Source organism: Crocodylus porosus, unplaced genomic scaffold, assembly GCF_001723895.1.
Source record: "Crocodylus porosus isolate Cpor-Errol unplaced genomic scaffold, CroPor_comp1, whole genome shotgun sequence".
NCBI lineage: Eukaryota > Metazoa > Chordata > Crocodylia > Crocodylidae > Crocodylus > Crocodylus porosus.
In genome coordinates, this window is record NW_017728915.1 from 8,192,876 (window position 1) to 8,207,279 (window position 14,404).

General features: G+C 46.6%; 1 long non-coding RNA gene across 1 annotated transcript; it reads left to right on the forward strand.

Annotated features, from left to right (window-relative positions):
* Positions 1-2,521: 2,521 nt before the first annotated feature.
* LOC109310779 lies at positions 2,522-13,403 on the forward strand. Its single transcript, XR_002101308.1, has 3 exons — positions 2,522-2,534; positions 6,761-6,764; positions 13,326-13,403. It is a non-coding gene; the product is annotated as an uncharacterized LOC109310779 (long non-coding RNA).
* The last annotated feature ends 1,001 nt before the right edge of the window (positions 13,404-14,404 follow it).

The following is a 14,404-nucleotide window of genomic DNA, read 5'->3' on the forward strand; positions in this document are numbered from 1 at the left end:
AAACACAATTAGTTTGTCAGAAGCTGATTTGGGCATCAATGCCCCACTCTGACCTTGTTTGCAAACAAATACATCCTTTTGTGCCGGCTGATGTTTGTGTGTCTGTGATCTTTGCGGGCCTCCAAAGAAACGAACCACTTTTTGCAACATTTGCTTCCAGGGACAAGATATATATAAAATATCTTTTGACTCAGACTTGGAAGCCTCTTTTCTGCCTTTCTAATAGAAACTTAGTACTGTGCTGAATTATACATATAGCATGGTCATGATTTTGGGCTCAGCAGATCAGGGTTCAGTTCCCATTGATAGGCCTCTTGGGTGACCTCTCCTGATACAGTTAGTGAAATGGGGATAAAGGTCCTTTCTTTGTCTGTCTTTCCTGTTTTAATTATAAGCTCTTTGGAGCAAAGACTTCTATTACACACTGTCCATATGAGCCTGGCACAATGGCAGCCTGTGCTGAATAGGGGCTACTGTACTACAAATAGTGATATACTTACTGTAGGACTAGGGGTGGTCTGGAGACTCCCATGGTTGGCTATGGAGCATCTCAGCAAAGAAGCTGAAATCTGTGGTGTTGCCTCACTGTTCTGCCTTGGAACTGGCTGATTAAAATTGTGTTTCAGCAAGTGGTTTGGTTGCAAGTAAATAATTCTATTATTTGACCATCCATGGCTCCAGCCAACGTATTATCCCACTTATTTCTCATCCTTTCAGAGGTTGTTCATACCTAAGTTGCATATGGGATTGGTAGATAATGTCATGTCTCGCCCTTGTAGTGGGCTTTGTGAATGTTACTTGTTGAAAGCAGAGCCTTATTGACATGCATGTTACTGATTTACATTCACTCCCAGATGTTTTGATATTGCTGAGGCCATTGGCCTTGGGTAATGTCTGAAGTCCTTTTACTGTCAGTTACAGTTTTGTGGAGTGCAGAAGCTCATTTGTTTTTGGAATCTGATAAATCTGGGCAACTTAAATGGCTTTCCTGTGACAGCAGAACGAACCCAGCTGTCAGGCAACCTTCCTACTTAAACACAATGCTCCTTGGAGTTCACTGGGTGCATATGTTCAGCCTTATATAATTAAGGCAGCATGGCCAGATTCTAATCCAAGTTCTATTGGCGAAAATCAGAAGCAACTTGACTAAATTTCTCTTCTCTGTATCTGAGCACGTGCCTACCTCTGAACTTAGAAACATAATGAATTCTACTAATGTAAGAGTCAGCAGCTTCAATGAATTCAAATTCCCCACTAACTAATTGCCTTGGGTTCAAGAAGTTCCTTTCTGAATCATTTTTAGTCACACTCATCATGGAATGGACACTCTTCGGAACAGAGAAAAGGCCTTTGGAGGAGCTTTTCTTCTTAACCTTTGTTGGTGTCTATATTATTTAATGTATCCGAGCCCACTGAAGGCTTCTGGAAACTGCTGGAGTCCCGAGGGCCAACTAATGGTTGGGTGATTGCTTAAAGAATAGCCTGTTCTGAATGGATTCTTTCCCAGCAAAAACAAATGGAAATTATTTTTGTAGGATGCATTTGAGCATAAGTGCTCGTCCAACCATTGTTCAGAGGAATGACAATGGCATTTACAACTCATAGCAGAGATCTAAAATCAGAGAATTGGAGATTCATATGGTCAGAAGGGTCATCAAATACAACCTCCTGCACAGATGTAGGATTCACTGTTCGCGAACTAGAGAGATGCCTCATTTGAAGTTTTTCAAGGAGATTTCAGAAGTTTCCAGGGCAGCTTGTTCCATTGCCCTATTGTTCTTACAGTTAGGAAGTGTTTCCTGATGTTTGCTCTAAATCTGCTTCACTGTAGTTTAAACTCACTGCCACATGCCCTGTCCTCTGTAGTAAGGAAGAAAAGTGTTTCTCCATCTTCTCTGTAGCAGCCATTCAGATATCAGACTATCAGAATACTGCTGTCTTGTCCCCTATAATCTCCTTTTCCAAGCTAAGCATATCTAGTTCCTTCAGCATTTCCTCATGCAACTTGCTTTACCACACTTTTATCATCCGCACTGTTTGCTTCTAGCCCCTCTCCAGTTTCTGTGTGTCCCTCTTAAAATGTAGTTCAAAAGCTGTATTCTACTCACATGGGGAGATCTAGGATTTTGAAAAAAGGGGTGTAGTGTTGTGCATCATTACATATAACACAACATATTTTTTTCCAGGTACAAAGAAATTAGAAGCTTTACTAATATACTAGGAGCCTTGGGCTATATTATTCAGTTAAGATCAAAACAAGAACAAATATAACGTTATTGGAATGTGCATTAATTTGCTATATCAAACACAACAAACAAAGTAAAAATAATCAGAGGGTGTGTTTGTATGTGTATTTGGTCTGGGAGCAGTTTACTCGTGAGTAAACTACTTGCTAGTAAACACGTTCAGGCAGGTGTCTACACGTGCAGAGTCTTGGGAGCAGATTTGCTGCTCATGGCAGCAATCTGCTCCTGCCCCCATTGGCTCTGCACTGGCTTCCTGCAGCAGCCAAGGGGAGCTCTAGGCTCCCCTGGGTGTTAGGGAACACCTGGCCAGGAGACAGCCGTCTCCTGGCAGGGGCTGGGACATTGCTCCCTGCCCCTGTGGGGGTTGCCTGCTGCCAGGACAAGAGCAACATCCCCCTGCCCCAGCAGCAGGGAACACCTGGCATCAGCTCCTGGGGGCCAGCAAACTTGGAAAGAGCTTCATGGGAGGGTCAGATCCCAGCCCCCTGCCCAGCTCCATGGGGAACAGGCTCCGCAGGCCCTGCCAGCAGGGAGCTCCCAGCCCCCACTCGCCAACTGGGTCTCCAAGCTGATGGGGCCAGGGGGACGTTGTGCAGTAAAGCGTCTTTTGTAGACGCACCCAAAAGGTGTTTTTTTTTTTCTTTAGTGCTGTGGTGATTAAAATTATATGTTCTTTCACATTTATAAAACAAAATCAAGCCTTCTGGATCATCTTGACAGTACATCCAATGCTTCAGTGAGCATTATTTCCTTGCCTGAGTTGATGTTTCAGCTATGGTTAAAAATAGTTTGTAGAACTGTGAAATAGGAGCTACATTAAAAGGATCAGTTAACAGACAGCAGAATTGCAGAAGAAAAAATAGATTGATTACTGGAGTATTGTGACCATTAAAAAAAAGGAGAGAGTGCTCTTAATACCTGTCAAATGAAGAGTTTAGAAGGAATCAGGTAGATTAGAATGAGCTACAAAGTCAAATGACTTTTTCACTGCTATGGTATAGAAATGTTTCTGCTACTACCAGGAACTTTGTTTTAAACCTTGGGTGGAACAGAAACCAAAAAGCAGGTTGCAGCTGTACCACCGTACCCCCTGAATCTGCCCCTGTCTATTTATTTGAGGCCTAACCAGTTCTGAGTAAATAAGTACCATCTCCTCTGGCGTCTTGCACGCAATGCAAGATGACACATAAAAGGAAACCCCAAGGGAAGATGTGAATGATTGTGGAGGGAGCTCTCTTTCTAATATTAGTTATTCTAAGGCAGGGGTTTTCAACCTTTTTCAACAAGTGTGTACACCTTCTGTCTCAATGTTTCAGCTTATGTACGCTTTTATATTTTTTTCTTGTTTTTAATGTTACCAATTATGTGATATAAGGCAGGCTACACTAATTAACATTAATGCATTATTAATATATGCAGCATCCAGCTTGTAAGTCTGTTGGGGGCGGCAGATAGAGGACCCCGCAGTGAGGGAGGGAATGGGGCTGGGGCAGACGCAGGCACTGCACAGCCAGGGTGGGGTGCAGAACATCCACAAGTGGCTTGCCCATGGGGAGGGGGGTGCAGCTCCCACCGTTGCATGCACCCCAGACAGGCATGGGAGGCATGTGCCCCCAGGTCTGCACACAGGGCTGGGTGGGCTGCCACTGTAGGCTGGGATCAGGGCTGTGCCAGGCTCCTCTCAGTGGGGGGCTGGGCCAGGCTTTGCTCAGGGCAGGTGGCAGAAGTGCTGGAAAGGGGGCTACAGAGGGGGAACCAAACCCCTCCCAAGACTTCCCCGCATCCTCCCTTCCAGCACTGCCATCACCCGCCTCAAGCTCAACCTGGCTCAACACCCCTGCTGAGAAGAGCCCAGCACTTCCTTGGCCCCAGCGCACAGCAGCAACCTGTCCTCTCCCCAGGTACAGATCTGGAGGCACAACCCCCATGCCCTCCTGGGGGTCTGCATAGTGGCAAGAGCCACCACTGCTTGGCTTAGGCCTGTGCCTTGCCTCAGCTGAGCAGCCCCTGCCCCAGTTCCACTCCCCTCCCCACCCCCCGCTGGGGCCTCAGTCTGCCTCCCCATACCCCTTCCCTCACAACAGACTTACCAGCTGTACCTGGCTGCTCTCCACGCTTCTAGGATGCGCTTTCTGGCTGCCTGGATGCTGCGCTGTGGCTGCGTGCATGCATGTGGCATTATTGGCCACATTATCAGCTACATAAGCCAAAAAAAGTTGATTGCCAATGCAATCAATTTTCCTTATATCGGTACCAATCCACTATGGGACCAATGCCTTGGTGCACCTCTAATTTTTTCTCATTCATTCTGCATACCCCCTATGACCTTTTTAAGTAACCTTAGGTACACATTCCCTGCTACTGCTCTAAGGGGTAGAGGGTCTGCATAGAGATTAAGCATTCCCAGTGTCAGTGAATAACAATGGGATAGTGCTACTTTAGGGAGGAAATAGGGAGCTACAGAAGACAGTCTCAAAGCATCATGGAGCTTCCAGTGCAGCCCAGAACTGGAAGTGCTGGTTCAAGGCCTGTCTGTGACCCAGCCTAAAGAGGGTTCTTCTCCCCAGGTCTTGAAGAGGCTGCATGACTCCCCGGGCACGCAGACTGTTACTTAGGCTGTGCTCTGCTTTCCCAGATTGGGCCCTTTGGTTCTGTAGCATCTCTGTACTTTGCCTCTGCCTTCCTAGCAGCAGTCTCCTGGAGTATGTAGGCCTGGCAGAGCACTGCACACCCACAAATGTTTTGTGTATTTTGCTTTGAAAAGGCTATTGCAGATGTGGGGAAGGTGCTATAAAAATTCCTTATAGCAGCAATTATGTGGCTCCCAAAAGGCAGGAAATATGAATCAGAAGGGGATGCTCTGTTCCACATTAGATAACATTTTTAAGAGATCTCTTGCATGCACACGTGTATCTGTGTGTTACACGCATCCCTGCATATCCAAGCACACACAGGCAACCCCCCAGCCTACCATGCACAAATGTAAGTGTGTACATTTTATGACCCAGGCAAACACATGCCCCACCATCTGTACACACCAGACTCTTTTAATCTGTAGAAAGGCTTCACCTATTTTACCTATGTGACAACCAGCCCACCTGGATGTGCTTTAAGCATACAAGTCCAGTTTGACTAAACCCAATTTTCATAGCCTTGCTTGGAAAGGAGCACAGGGTCCTAAAACACAGAAACCAAGGAAAATGCTAAATTAAAAGCTACTACATTAGTAAGTGCCAGAGTCGTTAGGACGAATTGCTGGAAAGCAGCTTTTTCCCCAGCCCCACACGGGTGTTTACTCTGCAAATTCTGCCGCTGTTAACCTTGGCTGAGGCTTGAGACCATTTCTGGAAGACTGAAAACATCCAGGCAATATTTAGCTTTAGCTCAAAGGGGGAAGAAGGAAAAATGCTGAGCCAGTGAAAAAAGGCAGCCAGGTATCAGCTTCTGGAGGGAGCCAACAGCAGCCCCAGCTCCTTTAAAGCAATAATCTCCTTACCTAGTTAGATGTGACTGGTAATTCAATCTCTTGCTTCCATTGTTACTGATAGGGCTATGGAAGCACTCTTGTCCTTGGGACTGTGATCTGGTGTATAGGGTACTGGGCTGTGTCTTGGGAGAGCTGCAATCTGTTCCTAGCCTTGTTGCTGAGCTACTGGCTAACATCAAGCAAGTTGGCTCACCTTATTTCACCTCTCTTTTCCTTGTTGGCTTTTAGATTGTAGCCAAGAACAGCATACAGTATACAGAGCCTAGCACAGTGGGCACCTTTGTTGCTATCTAGTTCACTAGGTGCTTCTTTAATCCAAATTAAAGTAGGAGTCATAATAATAAAGATCCATTCCTTGCTTTGGTTCTAACAAAATCCAGAAGTCTGAATAATTCAAGCAGTTTTTCAAGGTGGGAATGAAGCTTCATTAAGGTAAGATGAATTTGGCCATTTATGTACTGGGGCAGTGGTTTTTAAACGGCATTTCAGGGTGTGGCAGCGCACCTTTGGTGCCTGTCACTTTAAGGGCTGGAGCAATCATCTGGCAGGTCCTTGATTAAAGTGGCCATTTTCAAACTTAGGCAAGCCAGGCAGAGACAGCAGTTTGTTGCTTGCCACCAAGGGAACAACATCATCCAGCTGAACCGCTGCTCACAACATCTTGCAGGTAAGAGCAGGAGCTATGGGGACAGCAGGAGGCTCCTGGTCCTGGGCAGGACCTGAAACTACCCTGCTGGGGCAGGGAGGCCTGGAGGGACTGCCTGGGTGGGACAGTGTCATTCAAATGCCAGGACCACTAACCTCCCCAGTGAAAGGTAGGTAGAGGGGTGCCTTAATATCCCCAGCCCCCACAACATTGTGGGTAAGATGCATATCTCCAGACATATGAGCTCTAGGGAGTGCAAGACCCCAGAAGACCCAGTAGTAGGTAGTGGGGCCAGGCATGTCTGCAGACACATGAGCCCAGGGGGATGTAAGGTCCTGGATGGCCCTGAGGGAGCAGGCAGGAGAATGATCCCCAAAAAAGGGCAGTAAGATATTTGGTGGACCCTCACAGAGTAGGGAGCATCTTTATGAACTGAAGGACTGTGCATAAGCAAGAAGCAGAGTAGGGCTAAAGGACTGCTTTGGGGGGGGTGCTGAGTGAGGCTGAAGGACAGCCAGAAGGGCAGCACACAGGCCAATACCCACAAGACTGTGTTTTGTATGTACAAAAGTGCCTGCTTAGAGGCTAAGATGAAGTTAGGCCAAATGTCAGGAGATTTGCAGTTAATTCGTAAGTGTTAGCAACACAGTGGCTGAGGACAGAGGGAGGAAGGGAGAAATGGAGCCAGCTTCCTGTTAGCCTAGAGTCACATTCCCATTCTTCTAGAGTTGCAATCTGATAACATGGCCAAATAAAAGCATGGAGACAGATCTTCAGCTGCTGTATCTGGCCCAGTGACAAAGTGAATAGAAACAGACTGGTTTACAGCAATTGAATATCTGCCCCAAAGTTTTAACTGTAGCACTATGACCATGTAAATAGGAGAAAGCAGGGCAGTGTGGCACTTTCCAGATATTCAGAGGCATGAGCTACCTTGCTCTACCAGTGTAAATAACCGAAGCTTTGCATGTAATCAGATCTTTCAAGTGGCTGGAGGTTGCTGTGATGCAAAGCTAAAAAATAATCAGGTTTACACAATGTGACTTCCTAAGCTGTTTTCTTCCCTGAGGTATATTTAGGATGACCCTGAAAAGCAAAGGTCTCAGCCAGTTTCTCTGTATGTTTAGTCTCCCAGCATGGGGTATATGTCTTTGGTCTGGGATATTGCATTTCAAGCTGACCAAATAACTGCACACACGACCTGCTAGGACTTGCACAGGGAAATACATTGTGGAAAAGAGCCAAGCCCTCAGCTGGTGTAAACTGTCTCAGTTTGTTGTAGTCAACAGAGTTAGTGCTTGTGATGATGTGAAAACTGGATCCCTTTGAACCATCTCAAGCTGAGCCCCACAAAACTGAAACAACCAACCTCACTAAGGGGTTTCCACAGCTTGCTCGTTTTCTGCCCGTGATGTTATTATTCATGCCCAGACATAGAGAGAGCAAATGCTGCCAGTCAGAACTCCCCTACCATTTATTGTCTAGGAGCATTTTATCCCTGCCTAACCCGGACAGATATCTGTGCTGCACTTGGAGATGTGTGGCTTCATGTTAGTTTTATACCACTTGAACTTAGGGCCACTGGTCCCCAGGCCAATTCATAGTGTAAAACAGATTCGACTCTTAGAGTGGCTAAAGAAGAAAACTAAAGATAGCTGTTGATGTAAAGAGAAGAGCAGGGGTGAATCTGTTTTCAAGACTGCTTTAGCTCTCCTGACACCTCGCTGCTCTAAACTACAAGAGCAATGAGCTACAACTTAATGTTACCATTATCCAAATGGTCTCCTGCAGTTCCCTTTCTTTCCTCTGACCAGCATAACCAAACAACTTGGAGAACCTAAAAAGAAAGTGTTCCCATTCTTTTATATAAAACATCCTGGTTGAATTTGGCTTATGCAGCTGCTGCCACAAACACACTTGTGAATAAGTTGGTCTAATAAAAGATATTGGATTTATCCAAAGAACCTTGTCTGCCCCTGAATAAAATGCACTTTATTTTTGAAGGGCAGAATGAAGGGGGGGAAAAAATCTTTCCCTGCTTCTGCAGCAGGAGCCTCTGCCAGAGAAGGGAAGAGGAGGGGAGAATGAGCCAGTGTCTACACTCAGCAGATCAGGAACCCCAGGTACAGCACAGCAGCATTACTTTTGTTTCCCCCACCTCCTACTCCCTGGCATAGGTAACTACTGCTATTGCCATATTTCCTCACATATAATACACCACCCAAATTCAGGCAGCTGATGTTTGGGGGGAAAGGTGCCTGTTGTAACCAAGAAAATATGGTATTTCTTTTAAAAGTGAAGATATATCATCATGCATGTTTTTCACTTTTAAAAGAAATACCATATATCTCAAAATATTAACACATCTCTGGCATTAAGACATTGTAGAATTGTTTAATAGATTGACTTATACTAACTGAATTAAAAATCACATTTGCTTTTTAAATGAAGAAAAGCCATATTTGTTCATTTATTTTAAAAGCTTCCATTATGGCTAAATAACATTCAAAATGGCCTTTTTACAAAATGGCTGATGGTGTTAAAAGTGCATATATCCAAATATCAAACCAGAGGGGCTTTGGGGAGGCAGTGGAGGAGAAGGTTTGTAGGATTTTCCAAACTGCTGGGCTAAAAGACTAGACAAAAATGGTTTGGTAAAAGGACAGGGGAGTAGGGAGTTGATACGGGAAGGAAGGGTACTACTATGGTCAGTCAGAATTATGACCCTTGTTTTTGGCTCTGTATTCAAGCCATATCTCTCACATGTAGATTAGGATTGAAAAGTTCTGTTTTCTCTACTCACCCAGGACAAGGAATCTTTTTTTTTTTTTTCAGTGAGTCACTAAGATACTTTGTTTCACAGGAAAATGACACACTGGGGAAGGGAACTGGATAAGAAATTCGGAGGTCTGGCTCCTATCCCAGGCCTTTGATGGTGCTTTGGCCCACACTTATCCAAGAAGACTGTGTAGAATTATACTCAAGTATAATTCAACACCCACCTGGACAGGGTCAGACCCTAGTCATACAAGTAGGCTGTCCATACCAGTGTTACTAGGTACCCTATATGCCCTAGTCATAGCTGACCATTGACCTCCACTGCTTCCTGTACTCCCTCTTCAGAGTGCACCTGTAGTCCCACCATACATACTGTTCCAGTCTTACCTTGCCACCTAAAGGCATCTGAAAAGCAAGCCCTAAGGAGGCCTATGGGAGACAAATCCAGTTGCATCTCAGCCCAAATAGCTGTCCTGTGGTTGTGATAAATGTCAATGGCCACCGGAGGTCCCCCTAGCCACAGTTTTCAGCTCTTTTAGACTGAACTCTCCTAGGGAGATGTGGCCAGCCAGCAGTGTTTCTTGTTCAGTGGAACATCTGTATGCTCGTTTAAATCATCAGCTGGAAAATATACTACTTTCTTAATAAGCAGTGTGGTTGGTGACAGTCTTGGAAAACACACAATAACCATCATGCCTGCATTACATTGCATTGCATCATGCCCGTATCCAAAGCAGTCACTTGCTCCCATCACAGCCATGGCACTATGAGCCTCACCTTTCAAATATAGCTTCAGCTGGTTGCAATTTTTGAAATAGTAGATGACATTTTGGAAAAAAAGGGAGAACATTTTCATAATTTTCCTCCCTTTTATTTTTCACAGTCTGTTTATGAAGGAAGTCTGCCAAGCCTTCCCATGAAATCCAGATGATCTTATCCTTTCATCACAGGTTTTGTAGGACAGTAGAAATATTTATTCTGTCAGCAGGGCACTAGTAAGCAAGTTTGTGCTGTCCTGTGTGAGGATGAAATTTTGAGTCACAATATGCCTGGCATATTGGAGGTTAAAACTGTGCCTCATTAAGTAATATGCCTTACTGCTGCTATCTGCTCTCTATTAAGCTCAGTAGCATTCTCCAAGGAAAGGGCTAATGTCTATCTGGCAGTGCACACTTGATTTCTTCAGACACTGGAGTTATAAATCAGAGGGAAGTGGGAAGTGGGTAGGAAAAAGGGTGTGTTGAGATTGGGTGGGTAGGAAATGTGAATGTTTTATGAGTGCCTGTAGGCTTAGCACTGCAGGGAGGTTGGTGTTTTGATTGTAAGCTACTGGATGTTTTACTCTTGCTCTTTGCTGAGACAAGCTTTAGTTTTATGACTTAGGATGAAGGAAGCTTTAGTGCTCTCAGATGATGCTGCAGATGGCTGTCTCCATTATTTTGATTGTCAAAAGAGTTCCCAATCAGTGTAACTTGGGAGGTCAACATGCAGGACAGTGTTCCTGCTGAGATCTTCTGAAAAGATAGCCTGCATGCAGGTGCTTGAATGATGGGGAGGGGAGGTGTTGAGAAGCTGGTGGATGTTGAAAAGCCCTTGCAGAGACAAAACTTCTCTGGGTCATGGGCTGAGATAAAAATTTTAGTGCTAGTATGTCTTCAAAGAGAAACTGTTGTTGTTATGAGATTGACGAGTAAGTGAGGAGGAGGGGCGAAGTGCGGGGCCAGCTGTAGGAGATAGGAAGGGGTTTTCCCACCCTCCAGTTCCCATATAGTAGTGCCAGGAGGGAGCTGCACAAACAGGCATACTCTTCTTGGGTGTTCTGGAGTTTGCGTGGTAGTGGGTGTGGGCAAGGAGGAGCCGGGGGGCATGTGCCCTTGGCTTCTCCTGACCACACCTCACCACACCACACCACATCAGAGCAGCCTGTCTCCAGCAGATGAGGATTTAACACACAAGTAAGTGGGGCGAGTGGGGGGGTGCAAAGTGCGGGGCCAGCTGTTGGAGATCAGGAGGGACTTTCCCACCCTCCAGTCCCTATATAACGGCACTGGGAGGGAGCCACGTGAACAGATCATGCAAACAGGTGCGCTCTTCTGGGGTATGCCGGAGTTTGCGCAGGAGTTTGTGCAGGAGGGGCCTGAACTCTAGGCATCAGTGGCCCCAGCCAAAGACTCTGGGAGAGTGGAAGAGTTTTCAACCCTTGTAAGGACACAATTCACAGCCAGGGATCCTACCCCAGTGATGCCTCCTACGTGGGGCTCCTCTGAGGCCTCCGCCCAGATGGAGCCTTTGCAAGGGTTGGCAGTGTGGCAGGAAACCACCTTTGTTTCTCCCCAAAATCTCTGCTGTGTGACAATTTGGTTAGGATGGGCCCAGCAGAGGATACACACCTTACCCTTAGGTAACCTGAGCTGGCTACATTCCTGAGGGAGGGGGGAAACCTGCTCCCTCTGCCTACATGACTAGTATCACCTACCTGGATGAGGGGCTTCTACTTGGTGGGCTAGAGTCTGCCTGGCAACTAGCGATGTATTTCAAATTGGTTGGCTGGTTGCGATATTCTGGATTTCCTCAGTAGAAGGATTACCTGAGGACCCAGAGGAGCCAGGCATGTATGGTGACTGGGATGGAGAGGGAGGAATAGAACTCTGCCTTGCAGACCATCTGCCCTTCCAGGACAAGGACAAGCTGCTCGCAGCACTCAAAGACTTTGGGACAGTGTTCTCCAGCAAACCAGGTAAAACAGACCTCGCAGTACACTCTATAGACACGGGCAGCCATCGCCCTATGCATTCCAGACCTTACCCAGTTAACAAGAAGGTAAAGCAAGAAATAATGCGAGAGATCACAGAGATGAAAGGGTTCGGGGTAATCCAGCCTTCAGTGAGTCCCTGGGCCAGCCTGGTGGTACTTGTCCGGAAGCAGGATGGGTCCATCCGGTTTTGTGTGGACTACCAGAAGCTGAATGCTATTATCACCCCTGATACATACCCTATGCCCAGGATGGACACTTTGCTTGATTGCCTGGGGCCAGTCAAGGTTATCTCTACTCTTGATCTGTCCAAAGAATTCAGTTTGCCATGGCTTACATCAATGACATCGCCATCTTCAGTCAGGACTTTGAATCACACCTGATTCATCTGGCCACTGTGTTAAGCAAGATCAAGCAAGCTGGTCTTACGGTGAAAGCCAAAAAGTGCCAGTGGGCACTATCCGAAGTGGTATATTTAGGACATCGTGTGGGTGGAGGTCACATTGCTCCCTTGTGGGACAAGATTGAGGCCATTAAAGACTGGCCACCTGCACAAACCAAGAAGCAAGTCAGAGCCTTCCTTTGTCTGGATGGATATTACAGATGGTTTGTCCCCCCTCCCTCAGGAGAGGGGAAACCTGCTCCTTCTGCCTACGTGACTAGTATCACCTACCTGGGTGAGGGGCTTCTACCTGGTGGGCTAGAGTCTGCCTGGCAACTAGTAATGTATTTCAAATTGGTTGGCCGATAGCCAACCAGTGCTGGCCTCCATTGGACCAGGTGAACGAGGTCACAGGGGCTATATAAGTTAAGACTGCCCAAGAGGAGGGGGCATGAGCCATGTGGGGGACTCAGACATAGAGAGGAGCTTTACGATCTGAAACGGGCTCTCTCCCCCATAACTCATGAGCTAGGAATGGCCTGCCTCCAGAGGGACTCTCCAACAGCCTCTGGATGATACTTGTGAGTAAGCTACTTGAGATCTGATTAGATATATTGCTGGCAGTAACTCAGATGAGTGATCAAAAGGCTACTTTAGCCAGACTGCTTTGCTCTATGGGATTTCTATGATATTACTCTATCTTGTACCCTATTTTTACGCTACCCCTTGTAATCAATAAAGTTCTCCTTTGTGACCGGTGTAGGAGACTTATTGAGGGATGAGTTTAAATTATGCCTAAGAGACCCCTTAGGTCTGCAGGCTAAGAGGGAATTTCTTTTTTGACCCCTGACTCAGGGAAGTGCCCCAAGTGCTCGTACTGGGTCGAGTACCCATTGGACTATTAGGCCCGTGTTTCCCCAAGGACACAGAGCTTAAGAGGGTCCCCCCTCGGGGTGGTGGCAGCACACGTTACCCCTGGATTCTGCGGTGGGGCTCGAAAGCCGGTCTGCCAGGGCTTAGGCACCTTTGGAGAGACGCGTGGAATCCGGAAGGTGGATGGGCGTAGTGAGGTGGGAGGCTTAACGCAGGAGCTCCCCCTACTGGCCTGCTACCAGCAGCACCCTGTCCCCCCATCTGTGGGAGTTGCCTGGCAGGGCCCCTGAGGCCTGGCAGTGGTGAGAGGAGGGGGAACAGGAGTCCCCTCACCTGTCTCATGTGTGCCCAGCTTGAGACCCTGGAGAGGCAGGTGAAGGAACTCTAGACAGAGGTTAGCATGCTGTTGAGGATCAGGGCTGCTGAGGATGTGATTGATGGGTATTTTCATTCTCCACAGGATTGTACACCATCTCTCTTTGGAAAGTAAGAGTCTGTTCTCTTATAGGCTGGCTGATCTCCTATGCAGGGCTTTAAACTAGGTTCATCAGAGGATGGGGATACAGAAGATTGAGAGAACCTAGGAACAATGAACCACAAGCTATGCACTGGAACAGCCCACATAAGTACTAAAGGGCCTGATAGGCATCAGGGTTTACCAAGGGTACCTATCGAAGGGCTTAAGTGTCTCTATACTAATGCTAGGAGCATGGGGAACAAGCAGGAGGAACTCACACTCCTGCTTGCAAACAAAAACTTTGACCTGGTTGGATTAACTGAAACCTGGAGGGACCCTACCCATGACTTAAGTAGGCATTGGGGTGTATAGGCTGTACAGATGAGATAGTTGGGGAAAAAGTGGGGGTGTTCTCTATGTTAAGGAGCAATACACATCTTCCATAATCAAGGTGAGATCAAAAAAGGGGCAAATTGCGGTACTGTGGATCAGAATAGAAGAGGGTCAGGGTAAAGGGACCTGGTAGTAGGGATTTTGTTGTAGACCATCACAAGAGGAGGATGAGCTAGACCTGGAATTCTCAAGGAAAATCTCAGTAGCAGTACATTCAAGGGACATGGTTGTCATGGGTGACCTAAACTACCCTGACATCTTCTGGGAGGAGCAATCAGCTAGATCTGATCATTCATGTAAGTTCCTTTAGCATACAAGACCTTCACCTAATGCAGGAAGTATAAGGTCTTACTAGGGGAAATGCCTTACTGGACTTGGTGTTTGCTACAG